This window comes from Peromyscus maniculatus, chromosome 4 (assembly GCF_049852395.1).
Source record: "Peromyscus maniculatus bairdii isolate BWxNUB_F1_BW_parent chromosome 4, HU_Pman_BW_mat_3.1, whole genome shotgun sequence".
NCBI lineage: Eukaryota > Metazoa > Chordata > Mammalia > Rodentia > Cricetidae > Peromyscus > Peromyscus maniculatus.
Window position 1 is genome coordinate 113,883,061 of NC_134855.1, and position 13,245 is coordinate 113,896,305.

Consider the following 13,245-nt stretch of genomic DNA (forward strand, 5'->3'; position numbering starts at 1 on the left):
ATAATATTCTGTCCTGCCAGCCAGCTCCCAAATAACTACACAGAGACTTACTAATTATAAATACTTGGCCAATAAATTAGGTTTGTTACTAACTAGCTCTTACAACTTGAATTTACCCATATTTCTTATCTTAGTTCTACCATGTGGCTTGTTACCTTTCTTTTAACCTGGCATGTTCATCTTGCTTCTCCCTCCATCTCCTAGAGATTTCACCCTTCTTCATCCTAGAGAGATCTCTCTCTGTCTGCAAGTCCTGCCTAACCTCTTCCTGTGTAGCTGTTGGCCATTTAGCTCTTTATCAAACCAATGAGAGCAACACATCTTCACAGTACAGAAACAGGAGAGAACACAGAGATGGGAGGAAAGCCTCGTAAGGCTAGGGACAGGATACATTCTTCAAGGGCAAACCTCCACTAATTTATTCTTCCAACAAGGCCCCACCTTCTATGAATAGCCTATGTAGATATGAACTCATTGATGACAATCCATTGATGTAGTTAGCAACCTCAGTATCTAGTCACCTCTTAATTGCCCCAGTAGTTGGAGAACAAACCTTGAACACAGGAACCTTAGTGGGATATTTTATATGGAATCAAGAAATATGTCAACTGGGTAAGGAATGATGGGCCTACTTGCCTTTATTGGTGCTGGAGATTGAAAATAGGGATGGCCTTAACATCTTTAATAAGCAGGCAAGCCTTCCAGTGGAGGGATTGGGACACCAACCCAGCCACAAAACCTTTGACCTACAATTAGTACTACTTGCAAGATGTACTGGGGTAAAGGTGGCACAGAATTTCTGTGACTGAAGGAATGACTGGTCCGTGCGATGAGAGGAAGCCCATGCCAGATACGTCCTGGACGGCCAGAAAGGATAGTCTGGATAGCCCAGAGACCAAGGATAGAACCAAACATAATCAACAAAAAAAAGTCAATGAAATGATTCCTAATGATACTGTGCTATATTTGTATACTGAAGCTTAATATTCATCAGAGAGGCTTCATCCAGCAATTGATGGTAGCAGATGCAGAGACCCACAGAGAAACATCAGGAAGAACTCAGGGAATCCTGCAGAAGAGGTCAGGAAGGATTGTAGGAGCCAGAGGGGTCATGGCATCACAACAAAATGGCCCACAGAATAAACTAACCAACGCCTATAGGGGCTCACAGAGACTCAATTGATAATCAGGGCTCCTGTATGGCTTTGATCTAGGTTATCTGCATATATGTTATGGTTGTGTAGCTTGGTGTTCTTGTGGGACTCCAACAGTGGGAGCAGGGGCTCTCTGTGATTCTTTTGCCTGCTTTTGGGACCCTTTTCCTCCTACTGGATTGCCTCGTCCAACCTTAGTATGAGGGGATGTGTCTAGTCTTATTGTAATCCGACGTGCCAAGTTTGGTTGATATCCCTGGAAGCCTGGCCTTCTCTGATGGGAAAGGAGGAGGAGTGGATCTGGGGAAGAGGTGATGTTGTGGGGGAAGCTGGGAGGAGAGGAGGGAGGGGAAACCATGGTCGGGATGAAATATATGAGAGAAGAATAAATTTAAAAAAATAAGGAAGTTGGGCTTTAAACATGATGGCAAAGCTCCTGCTACTGAGCTTCATCCCTATCCCATAACAATTTTGAATCTTAGTAAAGGAAGGAATAGAAATATAATATGGAATTTAGGGTAGTACCTTTGATTTACTTCTTCCTGGATGGAGGGTTGCCATGTTTCTTATTTGTCTATTTTATTAAACAAAACAGAAAAGTGTTTTGTTTGCATGTGCACTCAAGCCATGAAGTCCCTTATCTTTGTGTTCCAATTCATAAGCTGGGGGTTATGTGAGAAGGTAATTACTCACTAGGTATATTTATAAAATGCTAGTAATTTTGTTGATAATATTCCCATTGAATTCTTGTTACATGACATATGTCTTCATGATAATTCTCTGGAGTAACTGTCTTTGTCTCCAGAGAGATAGAGGGATCGTAAGTGACAAAGCATGTCACAAAGCTGCCACTTCAGTCCTACCCTATAGGGATCCGTAAAGTACTTTCCATGTGACAGCCATTCAGAGTACATTTTAATTCTGTTGTCAGTCAATGTTTCTCATTGCTTATTATCTACAAATAAATGTTTTTAAATAGGAAGCCTTGCATCATTGTGTTAAAAAAAAGTGAAAGCAAGTTTTGTTATTCACTGTGAAGTAGATGCTGCTGTGTGTCAAAACCCAGAGTTGGAACGGAGAGGGTAGGGAAGGGAGAGAAAGTGATACGGGGTTTTGAAACTATGTGATGTCATCAGATCAGAGTGATTGGTCAAACTTCCTGTAAGGGGTTTCTGGCTTTCCCCACTGCATCTGTAACCCACTTAACTTGCTTTGCAGTTCATCAGTGTTAGTGACTCTCCTACTTTGGAAATAGCTTGTCTAAAACATGAAGATGTATTGTCTTCAGAATTCCCTCAGGGACTGTAAAGCTGAGAGGAGTTGAGGGCATTCAGGTCTTGTGTCTTCATCCAGGGCAGGTAAGATGTTGCTTGAATTATCAGCCTTAAAGCCATACATGGCTTCATAGCTGCCTTAGTATACACTTCTGGGTCTGTTTGTGGAGAGGACCACAGGTAAACTTTACTTAAATTACATCTGAGAAGGTGTGGATACTCTTTAATGTTAAGTCCGACTGCTTAGACCATAGTTTTATGTTGATCCTGCTTGATCAGCAGCACATAACTATTGGGTGATGCATTCGAGCGTGCATAGACGCAAGCCAGAGACACTGGTTCAAAGTTGATAGTCTCTGCACATACGGTAGCTGTGGTTAACACAGGATTATTATAAACTGACTATGCCGAAAAGGTAGACTGTGTCTTTTCTTGTGCCAGTTTAAGATAAATGCTGTGATTTAATGTTTTCATATGATGGGGAGGAATGACCTGTTAGTGTCCAGGTTTCAGTAAGAACAGCTCGTGGATGTAATTAAGACTCATCCATGTGAACAGTGAATTAATCCTCATTTGAAGGTTTTACTGATTGATCACATATTTTCCTGGAAAAAGAGAGAGAACGAGAGAAAGAGAGAGAATGTAATTTTGTTGTTTTTTTGTCACAAGGTCCCATGTGTTCTATGCTTGCTTCAAGCAGACTGTGTAGTCAAGGATGACTTTGAACTTCTGATCTTCTTGCCTTCACATCCTGAATGCTGAGATAGCAGACAAGTACTACCTCACTTAGTTTATACATGGACGTGTTGGGTGTGTGTGTGTGTGAGCGCACGCATGCGTGTACACAGGCACTCTACCAACTAATCTACATCCCCAACCCCTGATTATGTCTTTTTGGAATCCTTTATATTATACAGATCATCCAATTTCTATGATTAATGTGAGTTCATATTCAGATGATTCTGTAGGCAATAAATCATCTATCCATGGGGATTCTAGGAATGGGGAGTTCTCAGCTTGACAGGGTTTTAAAAAGTTAAAGATGGTGAATAAAACTGACTCCATTCTCTCTTAGTGCTCCTATTTCCAAGGTAGATATTCAATATCAATATTTTCTATTATAGCTGTAAGCAGGTAGCAAGATGTTAAGTATGGCTTGCATGTCAGGTCAGATGAGTCCCACCATCTGTTTAGTATGCTGGTGAACATCAGGAAGCTTTTGATAGGTCTTAGGCCTGCCAAGTAGCTCATGGTTGGGAAGAAAAGGTGGTCATATTCCAAGAAGATTTGTTGACTGTGTATACATACTAAAGCTATCACAGGCTCCATATTACAAGGGGCTGCTGCTCCACTGTATCCTGCAAGTGCGGTATGCTGGTTATAGCACCGTTTGGTGGTACATCCCACACCACTTTGTTGGCAGGTTTTGTCTGTTGCCTTTTGAGTGCCAAGGAAGGGAGTATGACCATGTCAATTCTTTTAACAACATTGCTTTGGTTTATTTAGAGGTGGTTTATAGTGTCTGCTCTTGCAGGGCTAGGGTTTGGATCAGAGCTAGTTGGCAATGTGTCCTGCTTTGGACATGAGGTGGGAGCTGTTTTAAGTAGTGAGATCATCGAGGGCACAGACATAATCTGTTTATTCTTTAGTGTATACGGGTTCTTGGTACAGTGCCAGCACACAGTGGCAAACTCACATTAAACAAATTATGCAACTGATGTTTGGAAGAATTTAATTTATTTTTTAAAGAGAAAAAACCCACAAAGTGTGTGTGTGTGTGTGTGTGTGTGTGTGTGTGTGTGTGTGTGTGTTGCAGGTTCCCAAACAACATCTAGAAACTAGGGAGGTGGCTCAGCAGCTAAGAGGACATACTGCTCTTGCAGAGGAACGAAGTTCAGTTCCCAGCAACCATGTTGGATAGACTGTAACTGCAGCTCAAAGACACACACAAACACGTGCGTATACATAATTCTTAAAAATAATAAAAATAGAAATCGTTTCGGCTCTTAGAAGTGAGAAAGAACATAGAGAATTATTGTTATGGAATTAGTGACAAGTTTCTTTTTATTTATTTGTGTATATGTATATGTGTGCACATCTGCACAGATGTGTGCAGGACAACTTGAGGGAGTTGGTTCCATCTGTCCATTATGTGGGTTCCAGGGATTGAATTTAGATTGTCCGTGAGATGCTTGCAGACTTGGTGGCAAGTACCCTAGCCACCGAGCCATCTTGTTACTCCAGGCTGATTTCTTATCATAACATTTTGCTAATTGAAAAAATAATGTTGTAGTCTGTTTTCAAGACCATGATGGAGATGACTTCTGTTTTTGTTTGTTTTCTTTTATCTGTGTGGGAGGAGAAGCCCCTGAAGTTTGCAGTATTGAGAGCGGCTGTGTCAATGACAGCTTGCTTCTACTCTTTAGGTGTTGATGATTAGATGTATGAGGAAATCAGATTCCTTCTCTTGGGAAATCACTAATGTGGCAACTTGAAATAGTATGAAAAGAACTTTCATTAGTGGCCAGTCTTCAGATGGTTGCTGGAGAGGGAGTCCTCTGAGCTGAGTGTCAACAACAGGCCAGGTCTATGTGAGTAAGTGATTAAACACTTGAGTCTGAAAGGCAACTCTCATCTTCCTATTGCATACTGTGTGTCAGCCCATGGGAATATATGCTTATTAACATTAATATTAATTTTTCTGAGGTATGTCTTATTAGCTGTGTATAATGAGGGAGCCTATAATCTTAGCATTCAGGAGGCAGAAGCAGGAAAATCGTAATAGATTCCAGGGAAGCTTAGTATACAAAGCAAAAACCTGTCTTAAAAATGCATATTTTTATTTGAAATATCTTAAATTTTTAGATAGATTACTATTGACAATTTACAAATAAGGAAACTTAAACTGTTAAGTTTTGTAATCAATCCAAAGTCATGTAACCAACTAGTAGTCCAGCAGCTAGAGTTTGATGCTATGCCTATTTGATTTGAAAGCTCAAATTCTTTCTGTAGGTTCCTGGACTTTCTTATGATTATATTCTATGTTTAGTAGCTATCTTCAGTGGCCCATAGTTTGACCAAGAGTTCTAGTTTTGCAGGGAAGTCATGTTGAATGATAGACTCAAAGTCAAGACATTGTTGAGCATGCTTGGACTTCCAGAGAAGCGGTGGTGGCAGAATACACTGTTGGATATCTGATGCTTAGATGCAGTTCCTGGCCAATTATCTGTGTCCTCTAAGAGATTATTAGACATGCAGGGCTTCAGGCCCCACCAGAAGCCACTCACACTCTTAACAATGTCCTCCAGTGATTTGTGTGCAGCTTGCAGACAGATATGCTCTTGTTTAAACTGCTGTGATTTCAAGGTACCAACAGAAATGCCTGTGTAGTTGAGCTGATTGGACATAGTGTGCCACAGCATAGTACTGAGTGGCAGTGAATTGCCCCACCTTAGAGAGCGCTTACTGTATACTAAATAGTTGACTGTGTACTTCTCATAGAATTTCTTAGTATTCCTTCTAGTGATCCTTTGGAGTAGATAATTTTTGTCTCTATTGTAGAAATGAGAACATGGAACAGTAGAAGGATCCTATCTTGTTGAAAGTTAAATCTCTTTGATTCCAACCAAGGTTGGTCTAATTCTAGTTCAATGCTCATAACTTACGTATTAGTGCTATGGGCTTATCTTTAAGCTGTGAGCTGTTGATTGCGAGCATATGACAGGTGATAGCAAAATTTGACTTCCAGCACAACACATTGCTAATCCAGAAGTTGTGTTCTGAAAAATAAACTTTATTTTTGTGATTCAAATGAAGAAATAAAAGCCAGCTCCAGCATTCTGAATAGCACCCAACATTGCTTCTGTTGAGCACTGCATGCTTTCACTGGAGTACAGTAAAGTGTTTAGGTGGGAGCTGGAGAGCTGGTGCAGAGACTAAGAACACTTGCTGCTCTTACAGAGGACCTGAGTTCAGTTCCCAGCACTCCTGTCAGGTGACTCACAGCTACCTATAACTCCAGGTCCAGGGGAATCGACACCCTTTTCTGGCTTCCAAGGGCACCTGCACACATAGATACACACATTCATAAAGATGAAAATAAATCTATTAAAACTATTACAACTAGGTAACTATTATCTATTACAACTAGGTAACCTTTAGTCCCAGGAGGCAGAGGCAGGTGGATCTGTGAGTTTGAGGCAAGCCTGGTCTATGGAGGAAGTTCCAAGACAGCCATGGATATACAGAGAAACCTTGTCTCAAATCCCTTCCCTTCCCCAAACCCTAGATAAGAGAATTTAGAAAGAATTTTTTATTGTCCTGTGGTCTCTGTTCTTTAAAGCTAATGATTTCCCTCCCTTTACTGACAATCATTAGTGAAATAGATTTCTGTAATGATGTTATTGCTAGAATTTAGTAACACTACTATCTAGTGATGCAATGACATGTTTGGAACATTGAGCAAAAAGAATTAGAGTGCTATTGGTGATAATATTGTCTCAGATAATACTGATATGCTTGATATTTTTTTTGGTATGCTCGTTTTTTTCCTTCTGTAAAATAGTTTTGTTTCATGGTCATTGGGTAGATGGCCCAGGTAGACCAGTTGGCTGTGCTTATTAGACTGACTTTACCATGCTGTACAATAATGTTTTCTGATGATTTTTCCTTTCTTTCCAGTCCCACTGAGTTGACTTTGTGTATACTGGATGTTGTTTTTAGAACTGACCCTTGGAAAATTGAAGGGATCAAGGGCACCATTAAATAATTGTTTTTATTTTTAATCTATAGACAGCTGGGAGCTAGGGAGACATAATGTGATTATTATTATCATTTATTTTGTGTGTGTGTTTGAGATGAGAGAAAAAAAGAGGTAGAAGAGGCAGAGATGTGACTGCATCTGCATCTTTAAAAGGTTTTATTTATTATGTTACAATAGATGAATATGCTTATGCTTTCTTAAGTTTCCCAGTAATGAGAATAATGGAAATCAAGTTAGATGTACTAGTCAGAGCTACTAAGGCCAAACATGCTGTGTGCATACATCCAAGAGAGCTGGGCAGAATGGTGTTCACTCTAGAAACACAGCCTCGTTTGTGCTCACAGGCCCTGTGGTGTTTATAATAACCCTGGTGTGTCTTGTGGAAGTGCAGTATCAGGGAAGTTAAACCCTATGAACCAATGTACCATTTAAAAGCCTAAAGGATGAATTGCCCCTAGGGGAAAAGATGCATACACTCTTACTTTACACACCACTCTATAAACAGCTGTTGTTTCTGTGTCTTGTCGGATGAACCAGCCTTTACAGTGGTATCCTGCCAGTGGCCACAGGTAGCCTGAGAGGGGCTGAGAGAGCCTGATTTGAACCATTTGCCAATTTCTTTGGTGAAATTTTCACTGCCACAGCCAGTTTCAAGTTACTAGTTACCAGTTTGGTATCACCAAACCTAGAGCTGTGGAAAATTACCATCTCTAGGCTGTGCCCAGCTGCTTATGACCAGAAACCAGAAGTAAGTGGGTACCAGAGGGAGGCACAGCAAAGACAATAAGGAATGGAGGGGTGGGCGTGGCCACAGGCCTACACTTCCAGCACTTCAGAGGCAGAGGCTACATTAGCTATGTTAGCTACTTTGTGAGTTTAACACTAGCCTATGTAGGAAAGAGGAAAATGAACACCTGGGTGGTGGAGGTTTTTGTGAAGAGATTCTGTGTGAAGGGATCTAGTTTCTTCCTGAAACTGAAGAAGAAGGTGAGTGCGGTAAAAATCTTAACTCTATGAAGGAAGTGGCTTAAATCCTGGTGTTAAACCTCTGAGGAATATCAGCCAAAACAGGTGATACTCAGAGAAATCGGAATCACTCTATCAGCTAGGTGTAGTGACACACTCCTTCAATCCCAATACCTGGGAGACAAAGGAGGCCGATCTCTGTGAGTTCGAGACCAGCCTGGTCTACAGCATGAGTTTCAGGACAGCCAAGGCTAAATAGTGAGACCCAATCTAGAAAAAAAAATAACTCTCTTAGAATCCCAACAGTAGAGGTTTTGCAAGATGAAGGGCAAGGCAGAGAGTCCTCGGGTGTAACAGAGAGGCTGAGGCCCAGGTAAACAAAGCTGGCTCCCACTTTGATGCTATTTCCCAATTAGTCAGTAGCCTCTTTTCTATTTCTGTTTTTTTCTGTAATTTGTTTATATTGTGTTTTCAGTTTCCAGGATTTTTTTTTTGTGGTAGCAAATGGTTATAAATGTGAACAGCAATATGAAATCCTTCATTTATAGATTTTATTAGCCTTAGCAAGTATTTATTGATGCCAAGATATGAGATGAAGATAGCGCGCTCCGCTCCCACACTTCCCTCTTCTCCAATCGCTTGATCATGTTCCTCATTTTTCATATTGGCAAGATGGGTAATGCTTCTATTATGCTCAGAATACCATAGATCTTAGGCTTCCGGTTCATATTTAAATACATTATGTTGCTAAGGCCAGAACTAGAGAAAATACAAACAAGGAGAGCAAGAAAATACAGCAATAGGGCAAAGAATCCCATGGCTACTGGGAACTAGGAGGAAGGGGTGACTCACTTATTAGATGGGAACCGGTGGCCTGGCCTTCTAGACAGAGAGATAGGAGCAGATGCAACCCGAAACACAGTAGGGGAGAAGGGGAAAAATCGTTACTTTGGCACCTTCTGTGGCCTGAACATTCTAAGTGAACTCATGTACTTCCACAGGAGTTTTAATGCTGTCCTGGTCTATATCCAGTCTAACAAGACTCAGCTGTATCTTCATAATAAAGAATGACTGTGTGACCTCCTCTTAATTCTGCTGAGTGCCCTCAGAAAGCAGGCTGAGAGCAGGTCTCAGTATGTTAGAACACTGCCGGGCATGCCTTCCGTACATCCCAAGCTTTGGATTCTGTGTTTTTCTTTTGATTCTTCTGTGCCCTTGTGAGGAAAGTGGTTTTAGTTCTACTTTACAGATTAAAAACAATGACTAAGATTCTGGGAAACTAGGCTGCTAGCTCAACATCCTGTATCTTCCCTAATCATTTCTTTTTAATTTTATATTTAAATTTTTTATATTAAAGTATATATTAAATATACATAATTTAATCTTATAAACTTTATTATAAATACCCTTGCAAATAAATGAACACATCGTACATCAATATTAACTAGACCAAAAGTCCATGCTACTCAGTGAACTCCTATACAGTTAGAATAGACATTCAGAATGGAAGTTTGGAGCATCACTAATGTGATTTTTTTTTATACTTTTAATATAAAAATATTTTATACACTTATCTATCATCAAAAGCAAAATATTCATGACAGACTTAGAACTAGAAAAACAATTAGCTCTAGAACCTTTTCATAACTTTGTATCACCTGCATTCAGCTCCTCCTCATCCCATAATGATTAGCATTTTTTGCTCTCTTTTCTTACTGAATCATATTTTTAAGATTTATTCATTTATTATGTATTCAGTGTTCTGTCTGAATGTATGCCTGCAGGCCAGAAGAGGGCACCAGATCTCATTTCAAATGGTTGTGAGCCACCATGTGGCTGCTGGGAATTGAACTCAGGACCTTTGGAAGAGCAGCGAGATGCTCTTAACAGCTCAGCCATCTCTCCAGCCCCTTAATCATTTTTTAAATAAAATTATTATTTTCAATATCTAGTCATATTTTTCAAATAGAACAGTTTATCACTCTATTCATTAGAAGCTATATTTGTGAAATAATGATGTAATATTTGTCTCAGAAAATAAAAAAGACAGGTTTTAATTGAATTTTAAAATAAAATTTGTTGTTAAGAAATATGCAGATAAAAAATAGCTCACGCCAAAATTAACCAGACTTAAAGTCTATACATATCACTGAACTTCTATATCCTAAGGATTGGATTTTTCATTTTGGTAGATTAGTGCATGAAAATATATTTTGCCGGGTGGTGGTGGCGCACGCCTTTAATCCCAGCACTCGGGAGGCAGAGCCAGGCAGATGTCTGTGAGTTCGAGGCCAGCCTGGGCTACCAAGTGAGTTCCAGGAAAGGCGCAAAGCTACACAGAGAAACCCTGTCTCGAAAAAATATATATATTTTCAATAGTTAAGTTTATTGCATGTGTTCTTGTTAGAAAATTAGAAGGGTACAACTGGGCTTGGAAAGTTTTCAACCTTTTATTTATACTTCATATTTATTTATTTAATTTGAAGGTTTTGCCTGGGTGAATATATGTTTGTCATATGTGTACCTAGTGCCCTAGGAAGTCAGAAGAGGCCATCAGATTTGTTGGAATTGGAGTTAAATGTGGTTGTGAATGCTTTTCACATGGATGCAAATAGCATTGTGTTTGGATGGACATTTAACCACGACTGTTTGAGGATAACAGACTCTCATAAGTTAACCTCATGCCCACTGTGGCAACTGCTGAGTTTCAAAGTAGATATACAAATTCTGGTGGGTGGAGGCCATGTTACCTTCTGACATTATAATGTTGTTGGTAGTTGTGATAGTTACTATTTAGTATCAATTTGACAGGATCTAGAATAACCTAGGAGAAAAGCCTCTGGCTGTGCCTGTTGGGGAACTATCTAGATGAGGTTGATTGAGATGGGAAGACCCACCCTCCATTCCCTATGCTTGGGTCTTGAAAGCATAAAAAGGAGGAAGCTAAGTGGGCATCACCATTCATTGCTGTTCTTCCTGACTATGGACACAGTGTGACTGGCTACCTCAAGCTACTGTCACATGACTTTCCTGCTGTGATTGACAGTACTCTCAAACTGTGAGTAAAATAATCTCTTAAGCTGCGTTTGTCACATGGTTTGTCAAGTAATTTGGCAGGTTGCTCAGACAGTAGTCACCGAACATCTGCACAGTATGATAGTCATTGAACATCTGCACGGTATGATAATCATCGAACATCTGTACATTATGCTTTCTTTTCATATGCCTGCATTTTGGGGAAAAACACTCAGGCTTTGAAGTATAGAAAATGTGGAAACTGACCATACTGTTATTTCAGAGATATTATTGCAAGTTGGGACATATGAGGGACCCAATTCAGTGACTTTTCTAAGTGATTTGGAATATATCACATCGTGAGCTTGGTGAACTAAAAGTTAGCAAGTGGGATCTAGAGTTATAAGCATTTTCCCAAATTGGTATTGTAAAATACAGTTCTCCCTGGATATTCTCAAATAAAGAGTCCTGTGATTAAATAACTCTGGGAGATAAAGAGTATAACTCGCCATCTAATGAATTCATCAGTAATATGCAATTATCACACTCAAGAAATATTGCAATGTAGAAATATATTTATATTTGTATAGGTTGATTATCCTAAAATTTTACCTGGCATATTATTACACATTTTGTATTATTTGGTAATACTGAAATTTTTGTTGTAAAGTTACCACTGGTGGATGGGCACATCTGGGGACTTGTATGTGTGTGCATTGGCATGTTAATCTGACATAGACTTGTACTCCTGAGATTTAGTTATAGGGTGAAAGCCTCAACAGCTTACCATCCATGCAGGAAAGTTAATTCTAGAGCTCCTTTTAGACTTGAGTTCACATTGATTTCTCTTTATATCGTCACTACTAGAAACTTACAAGCTTAAAAGTTTCACACCCTTTCTTGTAGCCTCCAGGCCCTGTACAGGAGGAACTGGATGGAAGAGTGACAGGCAGTTAGTTCAGAGAGATTCTGAACAGCTTAGAAGTCACCCAATTGCCACATTTCTTCACTGTACCCTTCTTTCTTGAGGGCTAGATCTTGAGTTTTGTGTAGCCTTCAGTATAGAATGACTAGATTTTTTTTTTTAAAAAAAGAATGCAGATGTAGTTTTCAAATTTCCTCTTGTAATGGACACCAGTTTCTCCCCAAAAGGCACTTCTGGTTCTGTTCCTGGCTGCTCACTCCTTCCCAGGCAGTGTTCCTCGGCAGTCAGCCTGTAAAAAGCATTTTCTCTGTTTGCTGTTCTGCTTAGAATAGTTGAAAGAGTCCCTCTCAGCCACTCGTCTGGCTGGCTGGTTGTGGCCAAGGACAGTTTGCCCAGCCTCTCACTCTGTGACCAAGGGGTGGGACTTTTTTGTTCCCCGTTGCTGTGGCTGCCTGTGTGGGCTTGCTCATCCAAGGCTCCTCCTGCCCCTTCCTCCTGTTCTGGAGGGCACTTGTTCCGAACTCTTACTGCCCCGGGTGCTGCACCTGCCTCAGGCATGCTCTCCGAAGCCCATTCGTGACTGGGTGAAGCCTATTCCTTTTCAGGTAAGAAAGTGTGTGAGGAGTGGTACTATGGGAAGACCGTATGGGAGAGCTTGGTAAGTTATTCTGTGCTCTTCTTATGAGCAGGTGCAAGTAGATGCTGTGGTTTTTGATGGCACGAGCCACCCAGACTTCAGAAAGTGTGTGATTGTGGGTTGTTTTTCTTTGATTTCTAATGAGAGAAATTTATGACAGATTTTAGCGAAATATATTAGGCACTATCATTTTGTGGTATTTCTGGCATTAATCTGATACAGATTTATTATTTCTTGTTGTAAAATTTCCCTAAGTTTGACTGTAACTCCAATAGCTTTTTCTATAAGGCACTCATGGATGCCCTTTGCCCGACTGATGGGATTCTCATGTTTGTTATTGAACACTGTGTATGTAACCGTGCGGGCATATGGGAAATATCTATACTTGGTGCCGAATTTTGTTGTGAATATAAAACTACTCTGAGAAATAAGGCCTATTGTTAAAAATTGATTTCTGTCTTCATAATGCTTCCTGTGAATATGTTAGTACAATACAAGAAAGCACAGGTGAC

General features: G+C 40.1%; 1 protein-coding gene across 6 annotated transcripts in view; it reads left to right on the top strand.

Moving 5' to 3' along the window:
- Positions 1–13,245, top strand: part of LOC143273001 (uncharacterized) — a 222,495-nt gene that overhangs the window by 96,703 nt on the left and 112,547 nt on the right. The gene's annotated exons all lie outside the window — the stretch shown is intronic.